Source organism: Neopsephotus bourkii, unplaced genomic scaffold, assembly GCF_033783945.1.
Source record: "Neopsephotus bourkii isolate Nb327-2 ecotype Australia unplaced genomic scaffold, CSIRO-AGI_Nbou_v1 NB_787, whole genome shotgun sequence".
Lineage (NCBI taxonomy): Eukaryota > Metazoa > Chordata > Aves > Psittaciformes > Psittacidae > Neopsephotus > Neopsephotus bourkii.
The window spans coordinates 963,968-980,647 of record NW_026901283.1 but is presented as its reverse complement, the minus strand read 5'-3'; the positions used below and the strand labels follow the sequence as shown (position 1 = coordinate 980,647).

Here is a 16,680-nt window from a genome sequence, read left to right as displayed (position 1 = left end):
TCAGGACAGCATTGATGCCTTCTATATTTCACCAAGGACTAGGAGAATGGGGGGTCCCTATCCTGTTACATGGGGCACAGCCACAGTACAAGTGATGGTGATCATGATTACAGCTGACAAGTGAAATAAATGGTGCTCTGCAAACCTCTTCCACTTCAACTGCACTAACGTGAAGGGCAGAGAATACAGCCATGATCCCAATGTTGAAAGCTGGGATCAAACTGGTAGTGTCACAGTCGTATTTTCCCTCTCCTTTTCACGACTGGATTGCACACCTTACTAAGAATATTTTCCTGCATGCTTTGTGTTATGCCTTTGCCCTCAATAGTAAAGGAATGCAAGAGCAAGCCTATCTTCTCTACACTTTCTCTCTTTCCCCCTTGCTAAAGTATGTGGGACGTGATGTCTAATCCATACGTTTTCTAGGGCAGGCTACTCAAAGAGAATACAACATTATTAGTAGAGGACATCACTGAGATGCTTGAACAATGCCCCATTGTGAGAATGGAGAGAGGTTGTTGATGGTTCAGCTTCAGTTCTTGAATTCCCTCTGCTAACCCCACAGCTGACCCACATGAACCTTTTCTCCTTGTCTGTTACTTCTCTCTTTTCCTGAAGAGTCTTTGTTGCCCTTCTGTTAATAAGGGTCCTGGGCACAGGACATGCTCACAGGCACAGGGGGGTTGGACTAGATGATCTTTTGAGGTCCCTTCCAACCCTTGGGATTCTGTGATTCTGGGTGTGCTCATTTGCACGGTGATTTGCATTGACAGCTCACAGATAATCCGTCTTGAGGATGTTGCTTGAGCTCTAGAAATATACAGAAAGGCTCCAGAGACTTTAAACGTTGTCTTCAAGGATGTGTTTTGCAGACGAGAAAGAAGACCATTTGCTCTCAGCTCCTGCACTGTACCTCTGTCAAACACCAGATTATTAATGCAGTAAGTGGGAAATTCTTTTCAAAATCCTATCTGAAAGCTTGATGAAGTGTATGCCCACTTCCCTGTAGCTCAGGCAGGATGCTAACTTTTTATCACAAGGCCATCATAAATAATGGATTTTAGGGGAAGTTGGAACCATTGCTAGGAAATCTTGCTTCTCCGTAAGCACAGATGGAAAGCTGTTTAGGATGGACACCTTGTACTGATTTCCTTGCTGAAAACCTTCGCAAATGCAGATTTTGGCTTCCTACCCGGAGCTTTGAAGAAAATACTCTAATAAAATCTTTCCTCCGAAGAGATTTTTTCCCTCTCAGAGCAATCAGTGTCTCAATGCATGTGAGTTTAGCCAGGGTGTTTAGCAGATCAGGTATTCTGAAGAGCGTTCACCTAATTCTCACTTTTGACCCTGTAGGCCTGCACTCAGGCACTAAAATTACAAGCTGCCTTAGTCAAACATGGCTTTTAAATATCCAAGTGAAAACTGTGTGTGTGATGATGATTCCTAGTTTCTGGTTAGGTCAAAGTACGTAAGATTTACGATGGTCTTAACTTTTAATTTCCATGTTCCAAGTAAACACTTGTTACTAGATTTGTAAATAATCTGATAAATAATTATGTTTCTGAGCTTCAGCAACTTTGAGTTCCTTGGCAATCCTGGCTTCTTTTTTTTTTCTTTTTTAATAAGTATAAGTAGATTGACTACTGCCAATGTGATTGTTTGGATTTATTGATTTGACAGGTTAATATTGACCTCTTGTCTTGGTCAATATTTGCCCAGGAGGATATTAAATCTTAGTGTCTGTTACAAAAGTCAGTTCATATATTGTAACTAGAACAGAAGAAAATTGTAATGCTAGAAGTTTTATTAACCAATACTGAAGGCTTAGTGGAACTAATTATTTTCAGGTTAGATTCAAATTAATCAAACCACTGGGCTGCTTTTTTAAGAGTGGTCAAGCATCTTGACCTGCAATTTGGAGATGCTTAGTCTCAATTTATCCAAGTTTAATAAAGGAAAGTGGGGGTGAGAGAACAGCCAAAATGTTTGATTTACAGTTAAATAAAACATTTTATTTAACCCGAGATGAATATATTTGTTTTTATATGGAAGAAAAGCCTACTGAAGGAATAAGCAGAAAACCACAATCCTTTACCTCTCACTTCAGCCAACAAATAGAAAAAGCAATGCTTCAAGCAGTGCTTGTTGTTGCATTCGCTGTAAGTGCTTTCACAAGATATATCAGGAAATTTCTCTGCATTATGGAAGTCTAATTTAGATTTTATGAAAACAGGGGAAAAAAGACAGACAAACATTTATCTCCAGGGAGGAAACAACTGATTCAGCTGCAGCCAGCTGTTTCTATACATTTACCAGAGTACATTCCTCCAGGGCTCCCACACTGCTGACCTATAAAAGGTGAGAGCTAGGAGCTTCCCGACGTGTTATCTTTCCAGGCTAGATGCAAGACTGTTAACAACATGAAAAAGGGAAATAGTTCCCCTTGTTCTTATTGCTGGAGGAGTCATTTTCCTCCTTATAAAAGGTTTCTCACAGCTCTGCCACTTAATAAAAAAGGAGAAGATACTGATCCCCAACACACATTCTTCCCATTTCCCTGGGCATAGGTATTTAACAAAAGGGAATGTTCTTCTAAAGTTTTGCTTGACTTGTCTCTGAATCACTGTGGGACAGCTCATGCCATTTCACAGCTGTTATCTTGTTTACATAGCATGGTTTAAGTGGACATTCCCATCATGGGACATATGGAGCATTGATGTTACACATTGCATTCTAGAATAAGGCTAGTTAAATCCCGCTTTTATGGCTTGAGTTTTTAAGTCCCAGTGAGACTTTGCTGCAGGAGACTGACAGGAGGGACAGGTGTGCTGTGGCTTCAGCCTGGTGACAAGTTTTCACATTCAGTTGCATTCTTCCAGCAGCAAAGGGCCAAGCAGCTGGCAGCCTCTCAGCCTCCCTGCCTCTGTGGGAATGCCTGTGGCAGGGAGAAGAATGTGCTGTGTCTCATACCCCATCATGCAGCCGCATTGCAACACAGGCACTGCTGCTGCTCCTGCTCATCAGGTGAGGCCTGCTTTGAACACAGTCTCAGCCACCCTGAGTTACCCTGAAGGTGGTCCTGAGGTCCTTGCCCTGAGAGATGCTGAGTGCTTTTGGCAGTGAACAGATCTCGTAACCAAAGAGCAAGGCTTGCTGAATTCAAGTCTCTTTTTACAAACAGAAAAATTTTCCAGTTTTTAAATTGTGTGGAAACTAGACATAGCTCATCATGTTCCCTTGCTTCCTTAAACCCAGATTTTAATAGCAGTAAATTGCACCAGGTTTTGCAGGAAACAGTTTTAAAAGGGTCCTTCTGAAGCCCATTCAGCCTGTAAGCAAGGTGACTCCATTAATGGAGCGCTTCTAGATGCAGACACCCTTTGTGTGCCTATTTTTATGAGGAATAGGTATATGACAAAAATGAGAAAGCCAAGTAAGAAAAGACTGAGTTTCTTTTGGCTGCATTGCAGCTAAGGGCACTGACATGAAGCAAAGGGATAAATTACCCTTTGTTCTGCATGGATATGTTAGGGAGGAGAGTACACCCTCCCCATTCCTTTTCTCTCCCTCCTGTCACATGTCTCATGATCTTCAGAAATGCTTCTTTGTAGCTCAAGGGGAGGAGTTAGCACTGCTGGCCAGGATTAGACATTTCTGTAGAAGCATAAAGTGGGGGTCAACAGGCTGGGCATATATACTGGCTACACTGACAGATTTGGCATAGTGAGGGCTGCACTAACTGCACTTCCATCAGCTTTCACCTGGGCAGTGTCCATTCCTTCTCTTGTGAATTATTTGTGGTACTATGGTAGTGAACAGGATGAAGTGCTGCATCAAATTCCTATCCTAACTATTCAGGCTACAAACCCAGCCACAGGAAAAATAGCTAAGAAAAAGCAGAAACCAGTCACCTTTTTTGGCTGTAAAAGAGGAAAGGTGTGGGAATCCAGGGTGAAGTCCCAGCCCACCACCCTTTCACATGCTCTATATAGCCAGCAGGCAAGTGCTCTTCAGAGTCTTTTCTTGCAAGATGTGTTATAGGTATTCCTGCATACAAGCTATTTCCTCTTTTTTTTTTTTCCCTTTGAAGGTCACTGTGAGGGTGAGCTGCATCATTACACAACTCAGCAAGGGCAGGTGCTACAATTACCTAGTCTAAAAAATCATGCAAGAGCATTTGCTTTTTTACAAGGAGAGCAAGTATCTGGGATCTTTCCTTTTTTTTCACAGCAATCTCATTTGCTGTGAATTGAATGAACTAAATTCCTTGAATTTTCCTTGAAGACTATCTCTAAGTACCAGCCATCTGATCTGCAGCAATCTAGAGGGAGGGGGATATATAAATTTCCTTTGGTTATGGCCACCTTCCTCTCACCCTCTGCCAAAATCATATTGTCTCCCTCCAGATAGCAGCAACCGTGACTGATGCATCCATCCAGTGGCAGTGAGGACAATGTGGGTCTGAAGCTGAAATGTTGCTTGGTAACCACATGCAGAGAGCACCTAATAACCAGGCTCTGGAGCCCACAGGGTCGCATCTTTCAGACAAATGGGTGCCTTGCAGTTGGCCTGAGGATCATCAGTGCTCAGCGTGGATCCCTCCTGCGCAGCAACCGCAGCATTAAGCACTGGGCTGTCTGGTCATAGCATTTGAGAAGTTTGTCTGTTTATCACATCTCTGCAATTGACGTCCTGCGCTTCACTGGTGTCTTTGGAGCAGTCCATGTCCATAAGCACAATGCAAAACTATTCTGAACAAATGAACAAGGACCTGACCCTACATCCTCCACACCATGGCAGAAGGACTCAATGGCACAAAAACTTACTTATTTGTGAAAGCATTCCTGTTTGGATATATTTATCGTATAACTTTTTATGATGTTCTGGGATTCTGTCAAGTGGTATACTTAAAATGTATTTTGGGATTCTGACATATTTGGAGCTGGGTCCGATGTGGAGTTTGGCTCCAGATCAGAATCTCACTCACGTTAAGTCTAGTTGTGGAATGAAATCCTAGACTAGGGTTTGTATTCAAATTAAACAATACTAGAATCCCACAAGCTGCTCTTGTAAGAGCTCAGCTATATTTGGTGTCTACCTGAGCAGCTGTGGCTTTAAATAAAGTCAGTAACACTTGCTTGACTTTTACCAGCATCATGAGAAGTCTTGTTAGAAAGAAAAAAAAAAAAAAGGTTTTTTTTGAAACCTAATCGGAATATGGGCTTTTCCGTAGGAAAAAAAAATAAAAAAGAATTAGTTTGGCCACAGCTTTGGGTTCATATCAGGGAATTAAATGAATTTTTCTTTCTGAGACTTTCTTTTTTCTGTATTTTCTTAGTAATGAATGAACCAATAACTTAATGAAGGGAAGAAGAAATATGATCAAAGCAGCATAGCCATGAAGTATCACGTACCTGATGATGTTGAACACTGATACCAAATTTGTCATTGTACACATTACTGGCACATTACTTTAAACTTAGAAGCAAAATCCAAACCAGAGTCAGAATGTAGCAGAACATTTATTTTGGCACATTAAACATGGAGGCACATATTTAAAACAGCTTGCGGAAGAAGAGTCACACCTTTGAAAACAAAATGAAGCCTGTTCGCACCTCACATGTGAAAACTGGAACTAAAAATAACATAATGGTTTCACTGTGTTAAGCATACTACAGCACATGGAGCCATCATGATCTTGCTCAGTTCCTGGGACCTCCAACCCATTTAATGCTTGCTCCTTGCCATGATCCCTGCCTTGTCATTTTCCCCTTGCATAAATACATACTGTCCTGTTTTAGGCTCACCAAGGGGTGCTTGCCTCTTGGCAAGCAAATTGGGGGTGCTGCTGACCCAGCTCCAATGCTGCACAGGCTTCAGGGGATTCATCTGCAACCACATCATCCTGTTTTGTTCTAGCAGGGAAACGCCAGGCCTCATGCACCCAGACTGCCAAGCTGAACATGGTAATAGGGCGTAATGAGACAATTCACTTGAAAAGCACACTCCTGGTCTGAGCTAGAGCATTAAAGGATGTCCAGGCTCATGCGGCAGCAGCTGCTAAGCAACTCTTATTGTTGCTGTAGTCAGGGGCATTGCCTGAAGGTGCCCCTCTCCCTTTCTGCCTCTCAGCTGGTGATCTGGTAACACAGAAAAACCTTAATTTACTCATGTCTTCCCTCTGTATGCTGTACTTTCAGTGCCACTGTACATACTGGCAGTGTGTTAGTGAAGCTCTGTGCATGGTTATGAAGCACAGCAGGCAGTACAGAAATGCTCCATGCTATTTTTGACAATTACACCATTTTATGTCATAGTGCACTGACTAAATTCTCTCCTGGATCCTGTAGATAATCCCCCCCGTATTACAGACTGATAAATGAGGAGGAGTCATCTTGTTTCCTTTCCCCTGGTGCTGCTCCCCTGGGAGTGTTGCTGCCTGTGCAGATGCACGGAAGAAATGGTCCACGTGCTCTCCCCCTAGTGCGGCTGTGAGAGGCCTTGTGCCTGCTGGACTACGGGGGGAGTCTTTCCCCATGCTGAGCTCCTCACGCCAGCCAGCAGGTCAGCCGTGACATGGCTCTGCACAACTTTCAGACAAACCCAATCTCTGCCTCCTGATGTGCCAGAGGAGCCTGCCTGTCTCAGTAAATGTGTTTGAGGTATCTGCAGCAATGAGAATGAACCAGAAGGTAAATCACACATTCCACCAATGAAAAGGGCTCAAGAAGCATGAATCTGGCAGGTCTTCATAAAAAAGTTCTTCATAAAAAAGTCATGAGACTGGCTGTGAATCTTCAAAGTGCACAAAATCAATTTGTTTTCAAGTTCAATTATGGCCTGAGCCTTTGGTATTCACATTTTCAAACTCTTCTGAGATCTGCAGGGCAAGGATGTATATCTCTTTCTTTTCTCTGTTTAAACAGGTTCTCACATAATCCTGATCCTTGACATTGGGCTGCAAAGGAGTGGTCCCTTCCTGCCACCCTGCTTCAGGCAGCTTGCCCTGTGCTGAAGCTTCCACCCATGATGCTGACTTGCAGAGAAGAACCAGGGGAACATGTTTCATTCTGAGATATTCCCAGATCTCTGGCTACACAGCCCTGCTCAACAGCAGGAGAAAACAATGGTGAAGACAGTAAAGCCCAAGGAATAAGACTGCGACATTGATGACTAGTGTAATTTTGACTTCAGGAGGAATAGCAGAGGCCAGGAACTAGCCAGTATACAGGCATATGGTGATGGCTCAGAAAGCTGCTTCCACCATCAGTTTTCTGTGGGCTTTCACACTGCGTGTGAGCTGCTGGAATGCATGGGTGCTGCTGTGCCCTGTTTGCTGAGGAGGAGCTGCCTGAGGCAGAGCAACCAGCCAGGGGCAACCCTGCAGCAAACAGCTGTGGCGGTTTCAAAGCGAACATAAGCCAAAGCTCTTTGTGGTGCTCACAAGGCTACTGTTAGCAGGAGTGGGGGGAAAGAGTAAAAAGCAAACAGTAATGTGGTAATTCCCCTTAATACAGGAACTATTAAGAGACTGGAGTCTCTGTGTGTAGCTTACACAGCCCCTTTATTATGCTCACCTTTTAAAAGCTACCTTCCATGATAGGGTCCTTGTTCTCTCTCACCCTCTCCCACTGTAAATTTTCCAGATGGAATGATACTTTCTTTAAGCACTCCTTCATTACAATATCAGCTACCTCTCTCACCTGGGAAATAAAGGTTAATTGGCGCTGTGCAATTACAGATTCATATCACAGGCACTTGAGATAGGCAATATTAGCTAACAATCATTGCAAAAAATGGTAATGACTAAGCTAGAGGCATCTTGAAATCCTCACCCAAAGCTAAAAATTGTGACCAGTGTACTATCCAGCCAACTGTATACTGAAATTATACAGACATCTTTGGAGGCTATTTACAGGCAATTAAAGCAGAACTCACATGTGATAAATTGCAACATCCTCAAAATCTCAACTGTAAAGTACCTTAATTCTAAGTTATGGCTAATATATCTCCAGATCATTTTTTAAAAACTAAATTGCATGCAAGTGACCTTCTATCCTCCTCTGTCTTGATATTCTGTTTCACTTTGTTAGGAATTTGTACTACTGACATCTTTAGCTCAGAACAGATGTTCAACTCATTCAACATTTCATTGTTGGATGATGGAAAAACAATTGAATCAGAGATTGGAGCTAAATGGTTCATCTGAGTACAGAAATGCTGTTTATTATTTCAAATGTGTAGTAGTGGCACTTGCTATCTCAGTCCATCATTTCAAGAAGGAAACAGCACACAAAGCTGGGCACTAACTCCCAGTTCTGTCCACCACAATGGTTGGCACAAGTCAATGTCACTGCCTATAGACTGGGACTGAACTTCATTGTGAAAGTCCTTCCAAACTGGACCCACATTAAGCCGTCTACTCCAGCAGGGCTTCCCAGCCTCACAAGCCACAGCACTTCTTGGCCAGTGTTAAAGTTGTAACTTGTGAAGTATTTAAGGATGAAAGACACTATTAAAAAAAAAAAGAGTTTTGTATTTTTAGAGCTCAGAGAAGGCTAATAAATAAATCAATCTTTATGTCAGTCTTAGAACATTGTATGTCTTCAGGTAAGTACATGCTTCTTTTCAGGGCAAAATAGAGAAGAAGCGGTTTCAGTCTCTGAATGGAAATGGGGTTTGAGGGAAAGTAAACTGCGTCTCTTATATGGAAGTGAACAAGAAAACAATGCAAAGAGCCATGTGTCTGGCTTCCTTGGAGTCCTCAACAGGGGAAGGGAGGGAGTCTTGTCAGAAGGGCAAGATGTGGTCTATGCTTGTATAGACAGGGAAATAAGAAAATAGCTTCAAGAGGTGAGAAATGCTAAAGAAATAAAATAGGTATGGTAAAAGAGGTGTTTAAGAGGCTTATTCTCCCTCAATGTATTCCCTGAAATCCTATTTAATATTAATGGGACTTGAATACACAGCTCATGGGGAAAGAAGAGTGACTTCTGTGGGCTTAAGTAGGATCCTACACAATTCAGAGCAGCACAAGAGGTAGCCAAAGGAAGTTGCTTAAGTTCTAAAAATATGCAGAGTACAGATGGACAGAACGAGCCACTGAGAAAACAAAGTAAGACCAATAAAACCAAGGAAGTAGAGGTAGCCGACGTGAGAGCCATACCCTAAATTCAGGTAGCTTCCTTGCCTCTAGTAGATCTCATTGATGTGTAGCAATGGCATTAGGTATAAAGAGTTACTGCTCACTCCAGCTAGCAGGTAACTGCAAAGATATGTACATTTTTGGCAGCATAGTGTTCCTTCTCCTTTTTGCTGTGCCATGTGATAAATCCTATGATGAAATACAAATCCCTGCATGATTTTTTATGTAGCCACAAACAAAATAAGAGACAGCATTGCAAACATTTGTACTAAGCTACAGTTCTGTTGGAAGCATTTAGGAAGATGCAATAGGTCAGTTTTCAGTGGATGCTTGACAGTAGAGCTCTGCAAAAGCCTACAGTGCTAGGATTGGGGTGGCAGCACAGCCACAGCTGGAAAGGGGATAAACCCTGCTGGCAAGAATGATGCTGTCTCTGAACTAAGGCAAAGATGAGACAGACCTTTAACTGGGGGCATCACATGAGCCAGAGAAAGAAACAATGAAGGTGGGATGTAAACAGAGGGTGATTAATTTTGATGGGTCCCATCTCCTGACTGCAATAAGTCAAGACATGTCAGCCTCAAATCTAGAAGAAGTGACATTCTGGCAGATGCCTCTGAAAATCTGATTGCTCCAGCACATCCTGATTCACAAGGATACGAACGGCAGCAATGGGAGGGCTAGCAGTAAATCTGCCCATGGCTTCTCTGCATTTCTCTGTCGATATATCTTTTACAATCAGCGTCTAGTGAAAAAAAACAAAGCTCAAACAAATCAGCCTCCTAATGAAATCGCTAAGGCAACATGCAGCTCCCCTAAGAAACAGAGCAGAAGTCTGGTTATGATGAGCACTGAGGAGTGACTATCCTGTAACACAGTTACGTAACAAAGGGGCTGCAAAGACCCTCAGACTCTTGCACGAGTCCAGGAAGCTTTACATCACAGTTGCAGTTCATGAAGTTTTACAGCTGATTTATGATATTGGTTTCAGAACTCTTCACTCTTTTATAAGTGCATGGGACTTTTCCTATAAACATGGATTGAGGAGAAGGCTTTGGAATATTTTTTACACATTATAATCATATACAGGCATGCTATCACTTGCAAAAAGTGATACCTGTATTCTCCCTCTCTCCATACCTCTCTCCCCCATTTTATTTCAAGCATATGGGCTGGTATTCCTGTGGGTAAACCACCTAAAAATTAGTTCCAGAACAGACGTGTTAATGGCAACTTAAATAACTAAACCATAAAGTACAGCTGATGAAATCTTGGCAGTGAAATATTTGAACATTGCCAGAAAAAAGTAGATTCCCACCTTATGTCCAAATTTCATTACCCCTCTGATGACCAATACTATCAGTTTGCTTTGATCTTGGTAGCTTTAAGTATTTCTTAGTTTCTGGAGATTAATATATTTTTGACTGCAATCATAACACCTAGGACTGTGATGCTGTCAGATTTGTTTGGTTAAGTTGGGGTCAGCTGAACTCGGTGCCCAGATGGGGCATTTCATGTGCAGCCATAGGTGGTTGTGATGAGCCCCCTCCCAAGCAATGCAACACCCCAGCCTGGTAGCACTGTTTCTAAGTGCACCATTGGTACCATCTTTTCCCATGTGGCAGAAAGCTGACAGGCGCTTGCTCACACCCATTAAAGATTCCAAGAGGCATTTTATAGATGAGTGAGTTATAGATGCCTATCTGTTGGCTTCCTGAGGGGAGCTTCTCAGAAGCCGGATTTTGTATTCATCACAAAGTTCATTGGAAAAGGTATCTTCACTTCCTTGCAGATCTATTTTGCAAAGCATCTGCTATGTTTCATGCAGGCTGCAGCTGATTTCTGTGCAAAGCAGCGATTCCTACATAGGATTTATACATGACAGCAGCAGGCTAAGCATTGATAGGCAGGCTTAATCCTCAGCTGTGCTCCAGCTGATATCAAAGAGCTTTTATATTTAATAAGTCTCAAACACTTAGAATCACAGACGACATAAAAGTACAAAAAAATACGGTACACCCAAACTATCCTCCAGGGCAAGGTGAAACAGAAAATCAAGAGCATAAGATTTCTTATATGGGTAGAAGTCCATACTCAATAATAATGAGGAATTACACACAAATCATCCTGCTGTTTCAGGATAATTTATCTAAATAAGATGTCAGGCAGAAACCATTGGAGCACTGATGCTGGGTAGGCATGTGTCAGAAAGCAGACATACGAGTAAGCAGCATGGATGAAGACTTATCCCCAAACCTATTTTCCTCACTTTGTTTCACTCAGGAGAGTAAACCCCATAACAGACCCCCTCTCCAGAAGGCCTTTCTAAGCTCCACATCTCTGCTCACCCACCTGGCCTTCCACATCAAGCAGAAAATACTTCAGCTTCAGCGATCAAAAACATTCCCTTTCCTGCCTCATGAGGGGAATGCTGCTCCAAAGCCTGCTGGGATCTGTTTCTGTCCCTCTAACACAAGGACTGTTTTAATTTTAGATATGAGCTGTCCTTAACCAGAAACATCAGAAAGACATGTTTTTAGAGTTTTTAACCAACCCAGAACAAAACTGTGAGCTGGAAGACACTTCCTTCAGTCCATTGCCACCTTCTTGATCGTGAGATCTGTCAAGCCCAGATAAGATGGCTTCATCCTATTCCCAGCTAGCTGGCAAAACACAAGCTTGAAAGTGCCTGTATCTCTTCCTTGTCCCTGTATATATAAATATCAAGAGTTTTGTGTCACCATGATAATTCTTTTCTGCCCTTCTGCTTTTTCATCCACAGTGCTAGTACTCCACACCATCAAAGCCTGTCCATTCTCTCTCACTTAGATAGTGAGATAGTCACTTCTGCTCTATCAAAAAAGAGCCTTTAGGAACATCACCCTCAACTATAAAAGCTCATAATAAATCCAATTTCCTCATATTTTCCTTCAAACATTATTGCTTTATGCAGTATTAACACAGGGTTACCATTCTCCTCCAACTTCCTTCCTGTCCTCACCATTACTGACAGTTGCTGTCAATCTCATATGGCTGGTTAACAATATTACTCTTGCTCACCTGTAAAGACAGTGTCTCTCCCAACTCCCTGAGAGACTGAGAGAGCATTTAACATATGTGTAACACATGTGTAACAGTCAGTGAAACACTGCCTGTTTTTGACAGTGCAGGTTTCAAAAGATAAAGGAGCAGGAAAGCTCGTGTTGATGTCTAAGCAGCCACATACAATGCAGCATTTCAATTTTCTGGGAAGCATACATGTGGAGGGCTCTGGGTGAAGAAGGAGCATAGCAGGGGTGGGGAAAATGGAAGCCCTGCAGAAGAGATACAGGAAGACCAAGTGTGACTAATACTGAGGATAATTAAGTTAGGAGCTTACCTAGTGGTCCCTTTCTCCCTTAGGTCAGTACTCACAGGGTTAGACCTCCATAGGTAGCATTATCATCAAAGACTTTAACTTTCTTACAGGCACAGCAAATAGGGAAGACAAAACCACTTGACTTTACCTTTGATATAAAAATAATACAGGTTGTGTACAGCATATGACAGCTACAAGAAGTCTATGACAGTAATTTGAGGAATCTGTGCTCCTGAAAGGTGCAGTAAAATCTCTGGCAGCTGGTGGCCTGATGGAGTTGAGATGATGCAGACACAAGGCTGGGACCTGTAATCCCAAACAGCCAGGCTATTTTATTGTGCTTATTCACATGAATACTTGTGAAATCTACAGGAGATCTATGGATTCCTTAGCTGATAGTATCTCCTGACTGACCTCCTTTATCTCTCTACTAGTGGCAAGGAAAAATGTCTCTTTACTCGTGGCAAGGAAAAATGTTCATGATAGGGTTTGAGACACTCTTCTGACCACCAGCTTACTTTTTTAGCTCTGTAACTCTTCAGAGGCTCTGCTCAGTGACACCTTAGTTCCATAATTTTCATGATAACAACTTACTTTTGCCCAGATATCACAAGTATCTTACCACATTCTCCTTCCCTGAGAATTTCATACAGAGGAAGTTATAGTTCTGATCAGAGACAGAGACATGCGAAAGAGACCTATAACATCAATTTTTGGAATTAGCCTTTCAAAGCTTTTACAATTGTGCAGCCCTCAAGGAATTGGGCTTTTTTTCTTCATTTCCCTCTGCAGAGAGAGAAAGAGAATCCTGGAGTCACAAAGACAGGAGCTATGGAAAGCCTGCCTTCACATGTTCCTGCTCTGCAGCACATAAAGCAGAACCAAGCCCATTGCAAGGAGAAGGAAAAGGGCTGACCTGACAGCTAGTGGTTTGGTGAGGATAAAAGGCCTTGGAAAACCAGGGCATCTTCTCAAAACCTCTGAGGAAGAAGTTGAATCCATAATACACACTTTTGAACCTGATAGTAACCCTGTTGGTTAGGTTTTGCTACATATTTACAGGCAGTTTAAAATTCAATTTATTCTGATCCAGAGAATTGCTATACACAACTGATCTGAGCATGATCAGGAAGATTTTGTATGAACAAGCAACAGTCTCCCAGAAAATTCAGTTTGTGTCCTTCAAAAGTGGATTAAAATCTTCAGTTGCTAATGGCATAGTGTTTCGAAACTGTTCTCGAGTAACTGGGGAAGGGACCAACGCTAATAGTCAAATTAGGGATTAGCACAGAAAAAACGCCAGAAGTAACTTTCTGTTGAATCCAAGTTTGAGCTGTTCAGATTTTTGTCTTTTATCCTGAATCTATCTTGAGCTATGGCTGGAATTTGGTTGTCTTCAGAACATTAGGACAAATTTGCCTGAAATCAGTCACCCTTTATTAAAAAAACCATACATTTAATTTATAGCAACATCTCGCTGAATTCTATAACACAGGAAAACAAATCTGAAATGAATTTAGTTCTTAGATTTTCCTTTCAAGAGACAACAGCTTTGAGTTATGGCAGAGCACGGGTGCTTGGACTACTGTCTTTTTGCAATTGCCTAAACTATGTGACACTTTTTTTTCTGGTGATGTGACTGACTGGGGAGTAGTAGTGAGCACATAGACATCTGTGCCCAGACCTCACTGAAGTAATGAGAGATTCAACAACTGATTGAAAAGACACATCTTCAGAGCCCACCACTGCTTTCTTCACACCTAACAATGTAAAATATGAACCTTAAGAGGACCGAGGAGTTACTAATAGCATCAAAAAGGGAAATTGAATATAACTGAGGGTACTGGACATTCTGATAAGACTTTTCACTTGATAGCATCATGGCAATTTGGTTAAATGCAGAGAAGATCATGGCCCTGAGTAGAGTGGTAGAAGCCAGTTTAAAATGAAGCACTGATACTCAAATACTCAGTGTTGTAAGAAGATATCTTATTCCATAGAAATTACTTGAGATATACTCATTCCAAACTGGGGGGAGGGGGTTGGAAGTAGGGGAATAAAAGTCACCAGGTTTTTTCTGTCTTTAAGTCACTTGGATAACACCACCACTGAAACAAAGAAGGAATTCCTCCTGAAATAAATCCCCTTTAAAATACATACAGAGATTTTTCTTTTGCTTGCTTCCTGGCTCCTTCCTTTAAATTTGGTAATCCAATCTTCTTCCTCCCATGTCTTGCCTTTTCTGATTCCTAATTGTTTGTCCCACAATAATCTGCTCCATCTTTGATCCGCAATGTCTACACGTTTCAGAAGGTTCATCCCATTCTAAGGGTGTAAACCATTGACAGTCCTTACAGAAATGCTAGTTTTATAATGATTTTATGATTGGTAATGCCCTGTGCTCTTCACTGTTACATTTCTGGCAACTTTTGTCTTTGTGTTGGGGTATAAAAATATACTCAGAGCTCCTGTTGCCTTTTTCAGAGGTGGATTCCACTGTGATCTCTCAGGAGTATACTCTTTATTGCAATAAGTTCTCTGAGAAACAAAATCACTTCTTAAAACTGCTTCTGTGTACAGACATTATTTAGTAATGACCTCAAGTGACAAAAAGCAACCAGAAATTTGCAATTAACAAGATATAGAAAATTTCCCTGCTCTGCAATTAGCTTTTTTGTGCTGGATCCTATGTCTTGACCCTCATCTTGGCATTTTTATATTTCCAAATACTCCAGTACACGTGAAAGTTTACTTCCATGACTAATCCTATTGATTCAGACCAGACTACTCATGTGAATGAAGTTATGTGTTAATATAGGACTTTGCAGGCTCAGGATCTCTTCATCCAAACCTTATCCTCCCAGCCTTTCACCATGACCGATGAATTCCAGTGGTTTTTGTTCATATACAAATAAACAAGCCAGGGAACCAAGGGATATTAATTGGCCTGGAGCCAGGGCAAGGATGTCTTTTTTCAGTCTGAGGTTCTTAGGTCTGGTCTCCTTGTCCTATTTCTGATAATGGTTCTCAATTCAATAAAATTCTTGCCAAGGCTTCCCAAGCACCAACTCCCTTTTAAGGCAAGTATTTGAAGCTATGACAGATGTAAGATAGCTGGTTTATTTGTTATGAAGTGTTTAGTAATGCATTCACATGAAAAATGCTTGTGAATTTTAGTAAAGAATGACATACAGAGTCTGAATTTTGTCTTGAATCAGTTAGTTTGTAGGTCTAGGAGAACTGGTTTCATCATGCTGAAAAAGAAAATCCTGTGAAATATATTAAAATCCAGATGCAAGGGGGGTTTCTTCTTTTTTTTTTTTATTTTTTTTTTATTTTATTATCAGGTTTGCCAAAATACCAGTAAGGTTATGGAACTAATAAAGGAAATCCTATGCTCATGTGACTCAATTGCATCTAGTCTGAAGATAAGTCTGACTTAAGGATTCAAATATATGAAGTGCTTGTACAGTAGATGTGAAATGAGCATATCTAAGTATTAAATCACGAGCAAGTGTTGTCCATCTGCTAAGTATATTAGTGTACTGCATCATGTATACTGTACTTTAATGTGCTTATATTAAATTTAAAGTGCCGGAAGGCAATCAATTTGGATACTTGAAAGTGAAAGGCTTTCCCAGCTTTTTTTTCCCAAAACAGTGAATTAAGGTTTTTATTGGGTTGGCGGTTTCTTTGGTGATTCTGTGCTATCTTGGCAGGTATTATGAACAGCTCAGTGAGAAATACTGTTCTATCTAACCTGCCAGAGAGCTCAGAAGTGAAGCAAGTCACAGAAGCGCTGGATTGTGATTCTAGCTTGCATTTTACCCATGTAAGTATACAAAAGTTGAGTAGAATCTCATTTAGGGTGCAAGATGCACACTAGTTCAAAGGCTGAACTGGGCAGGAGTGAGAGAAATGGTGAAAGCAGTAGAATGCAGATACAATTCAAGTCCAAGTATAACGAATATTATATAAGCTATGTTTGAAAGTGGGAACATTTGGAATAGAAGGTACCTTGGAGCATTTATGACCATTATTAGCCATTCAAGCTTTTGTGCTTCTGTGTGTCACCTTAGTTCTAACAGAGTCCCCAATTCCAATTTCTACTATTTATTCTCTGCCTTTCTTGACCACCTTATGCAAAATACTTTACAAACCGAGCAGACGGGTGCTT

The 16,680-nt window shown here is 41.4% G+C and overlaps 1 long non-coding RNA gene across 1 annotated transcript in view; it reads left to right on the top strand.

Moving 5' to 3' along the window:
* LOC133213201 (uncharacterized) overlaps positions 1-16,680 on the top strand; it is a 35,991-nt gene extending 19,311 nt beyond the window's left edge. Inside the window, exons 2-3 of the long non-coding RNA XR_009725720.1 lie at positions 6,927-7,178; positions 16,223-16,680. This is a non-coding gene — a long non-coding RNA (uncharacterized LOC133213201). The remainder of the gene's footprint in view (positions 1-6,926; positions 7,179-16,222) is intronic.